This window comes from Frankliniella occidentalis, unplaced genomic scaffold (genome assembly GCF_000697945.3).
Source record: "Frankliniella occidentalis isolate FOCC.00 unplaced genomic scaffold, Focc_3.1 Scaffold1983, whole genome shotgun sequence".
Classification (NCBI taxonomy): domain Eukaryota; kingdom Metazoa; phylum Arthropoda; class Insecta; order Thysanoptera; family Thripidae; genus Frankliniella; species Frankliniella occidentalis.
In genome coordinates, this window is record NW_026269077.1 from 2,368 (window position 1) to 6,858 (window position 4,491).

The following is a 4,491-nucleotide window of genomic DNA, read 5'->3' on the forward strand; positions in this document are numbered from 1 at the left end:
CCCCCTCTACTTCCGGCGCGCGAGGCTGCTGTACACCATCCTTCCGCTGTGGACCGGGAGGTGCATGAGGAGAGGTGAGGAGAGGGGAGGGGGTAAAGGGGGGGGGGGGTTCGCTACCTGAAAGCAAACCCACCTCTGTCTAAACATACAGGGCGTCCGTGACGACGCGACGGCAAACTTGCCTCCTGTTCCAGCAACTCTCAAACCCCTTTTTATTTGTTTCGGGGGGCTTGCTGCGGAGTGTCGCTCAACGAGAAGGTGCGGCGGGGAAGGCGCGGTATGGGTCACCGGAGCAAATGGAAAAGGTGGAGGGGGAGGGGGGGCGAGGTTGTCGTTGCTGCACTCATGCAAGGTACTTTATCAGCAGCTATCAAACCCGCTCTCTCACCGTAGTGGACGCACACACACGCCGGTGTTGCACCGGCGGGCCGGCGGACCCCGGGCTGCCGCGGGCTGCACCGACTCGTGAACACCGCAGAATATGCCGCGGCCGGGCGGGCGGGCCGGCGAGGATGACAGATCCAGGTCAGCCACTTGGAGTCGCTCGCAGCTCGGCAGCGAGCCCTAATGATGATTGTGCGGAGCTTAACGGCGGTGCGTCGGCCGCACCGACCCTTGGGGGTTGTTTTATGGGGGGGGGAGGAAAATCACCCACTTCGACCAGTTGCTGACGATAGCTTGAGATCATCAGGAAAGTCTGTCATTCGCCCATACGATCCTTCTAAGTCTAAGTCGTCAAGCTGTCAGAGCGCCTGGTGGGTAGGCAACATCCTGCCTGCGTTGCACGCGTGCATTGCAGGGTGGCCTACCCCGAGTCTCGCAGGCGCTGAGCTCCCGTACTCTGCCGAATGAATCTGAGAGAAACGAACGTAAAGTATTCGCTGTACTATTCCAAATGGGCAAAGTATAGGCAACGAGTCCAACAGCCCCGGTCCGGAACCCAACGGGCCAGCCAGGGCCAGGGCATTGCAGAAGACCCTCGCCGCATATTTTAGAAGAGCACTGTCTCGAGCGCTGCTTCAAGCCCCGGGGGCCTGCCTGCTCTGCTGCTCTCTTACAGCGCTTCCGTCCGCTCTATTCTATCCGAGGATTCGGTAGGACCGGCCCTCCCTGCGATTGCCGCCGAGCGATCCTGTTGCTGTGGTTGCCCGGTGGTTGCCCGCTCACGCGGCGGCGGCGCGGCGGTCAGGCCTCTCGCAGGATGTTGGCCCCACAACAGGAGCAGGCTCTTATAGCCGCGGTAATTGGCGAAACATCGCGCTGTTGTTGCTGCCGCCGCTGCTCCTGCCGCTGCCGCCGCTGGCGCGGGTTTCGAACCCCGCGCCGTCGCGCCCCGTTCCGGTGCGCTAGCCCCGCGGCCGGCGCGGCCGTAGCCTTCCTGTCCTTAATTGGGCGCCATCAGCGGCGCCTCTATCTGCTACTGTTGCGGTGGCTTTACCTATCGCACCGAATCGCCGTGACCCCTCGTATACCCGGTGGGGTCGCGGGTCGGTCGTGTCCCGCGCGAGTCGAGGTCGGTCGACACTACCCACGCCCACAAACTTTTTAAAAAATGTTAATGTACTTTTGATTACATAACTACTAGACAGCCGCATGAAATAACGCACGCACTACTCGTCTATGCCGACGCCGACACGAAAAACAAACGCGCCCGCTCGCCACACACTCGAGGGCCCGCTCTGAGCTATATAGAGAGTGAAGAGGGGAGGGGATTTTTTCCTCTGGTAGAGACAGTCTTTAGGGGACTGTCTAAATAGAACGTTCAAGATGTATGAGGTTTGGCAGTCAACAGCTGTGGTGGGCCGCACTTGTGGGGGTCTCCTTGTGCCCTCCGAGTGAATGTATTGGTGTGTCGTGGGACTCGACGCGAGGCTATTACCTTCTGACTGGCATCCATAGTCGACTGCGTGCGAGAGAGAAAGAGGCAGCGGAGTGAGTTGGCCTGGCCGCCATACGCGAGTGTTGGGGCGAGTGAGAGAGATGCGGAGGGAGGAGGTGTCATGTACCTTTCCTCTCTTTCTCCAGACGGCTACGGGCTACGCCACTGGGCACGGCGTGGGAGGAACAATAACGACCCAGCCGCCATTATCCCCTGCTGTCCGCCACGCCACGCCACGACCTGCACCCCCTCCTCTTTGCCTTCTCAATTTATCCCCCTTCTCCCTCTCTCTCTCCACGCCACGCCCCGCCAAACGTATTACACATGAAAACCAGCAGGCAGAAAATGCGGCGGCGGGTCCGCGTGGCGTGGCGAGGCGCTGTGTGCTGATCCCTGCCCGCGATACCCGGCGGCCCGCAAGGACAGGAGGACGGGCCTATAGCGCGATGGGGCTCTCGCAGAGAGGCTCAACACTGTCCTGCTGGCGCTGCTCGCGGCAAGCGCACAGACTTTTGGTGGAGCAGGGCGATTTGGCTGATATCGGCATAGACTATCGCACTGGTGCACAGAACACAGGACGACTCATGCCAGAAGACCTTGAAGAAGTATTTCTCCTACTTGTTTTGGGTCCATCCGGAGCAGCGCCATGTCCTTGCCACCCGCCGCCCCTCGAGCCCACCCAAGGCCAGCCCCTCCAGACGCAGACGCACCCGCGATGTCGGCCACCACACATGCAGCGGCTGGGCACGTGTACGTTGTGCATCCTGCGAGTCCTCGATAAGATCGGAGCTCCGTGGAAGGCCAGGGCTGCCCCCCCCCCCTTCCCACCCCTCTCTATTCCTGGCACAATGTTAATAACCTCTTTTCCTGTGCTGCTCCGTCGATAAGCCACCCGTCGTCCTCAGAGCACAGAGTGTCCCCCGTGCCGTGCACACGCCCTGCTCCGCCACGCAACCCCCTGCCGCTAGTCCCGGCGCTCTGCGCGTATTGTTTCAAATGGTCCACAGTGGCACTCTGCGTTTCTCGCGCCGCGGTGGTGGTGCGGCCCGGTGCGGCCCGCAGGCGGGTGGCTGGCGGCGGGGCGCGCGCGGGAGCTCCTATTGCAGGTCGTGCAAACGTTTTCCAATCTGGAGCACCGCCGCCGCCGCCCGCCGCGCTCCGCCACGCCAGGCCACGCCAGGCCACGCCCCCTCGGTAACCCGCGGGCTCACCGGGGCGCGCGAGGCCCGTGAGTGTGTAGATATACAATACAACGGCAATAACCCCTGCGCCACAGCCACACTCCGCGCGATCGAAACGACCTTTACGTCGGGCCAACACACTATTTCGATAGCTGCAGTGCTGCCTCGTTGCTGGCGCGCGCGTGTTTCGGGGCCCCGCCGTCTCGAAGCGAGACTCTCGAAGCAGGGCGCGAGATCAGCTGCGCCCCGGTGATAACAGAGCAGGGCCTGTTGGGACACCCGCTGCGGGCGCCCCGCCCCCGCCCCGCGCACGTCAACAGCACCCTGCTGGGTTGTTCCTTAGCACGTGCTGGAGCGGGCGGGTTTGCCTACTCGCGGGGGTCCTAGTGGCGGCCCAGGCATCGTTTAAATAGTACACTCCATCTTCTCCTTCTCATCAGTTTCATGCGGCGAATCATGGTAGCCCAGCTCGACGCCTGCGATACTCGGGGTAGGCCACCCCGCAGTGCACGTACGCACAGCCGGCGAGATGCTGCCTACCTCGCAGGCGCCATGAGAGCTGTGCACAGGCTGCGGCTGAACTTGGCGGTTTCGCAACACGGACGTGTACTTTCTGGATGACCCCTTGCCGCGCCAGAGGCAGTGCAGCCAAAATCCGCCCGCAACGGCGCGTAGCGCAGGAAACGGCCGCGGTGCACAGCAGCAGCGCGCAGGCACTAAATGGCGCAGGCGCGCGCGGGGGTGGCCGTCCTCGATCTCCGGCGTGACCCACACACTGTTGGGCAGCAGAACCGGGACAAGGTGGAGCGCAGCGGCGGCGCGCGCCGGGGGGAAGCGGGTGAATGCGAAGGCAAGCTAATCGAGGCTGTTCATATGAATTAGGTCCCGCGATTGTCACCAGACCACAGAGAGTGCGAGAGAGAGCGAGACAGAGGCAGACAGAGAGATGGTGAGAGGGGGAGGGGTGCATATGACAAGAGAAAGGGGCGTGCTGAAAAGCGCACGCGGGCACGTGGACTTTCCGCGACCATGTTTTCCCACACAATTAATTTTTTTTTCCACTATTTTCGGCGCTTGGCCGGAAACGCCGCTATCGGTCATATATCTCATGCATGAGTGGATTGTGTGTGTGAGAGTGTGTGTGCGTGTGTGAGTGTGAAAGGGTCAACGGCTCGCCGTGGCGGCCCAGCGCATGCGGTACCCAGCTGCCCGGCGCGCGGCCGCGGCGGCCGACCCAGATCGTGCCCCCCGCCCCGCGCCGCCCCACCGCACTCGCGGCACAACATGCCGATCGCGCCCGCCAACCCTACCGTCCGCGACAGACACACTCCCCCAAACAAACGACGAAAAAATGGGTCGTCTACACTGTAATTTAAAGGCGTCCCGTCAGAGTGCGACAAAGGTGTATGCTACAGAAACCAGTGCGACTTA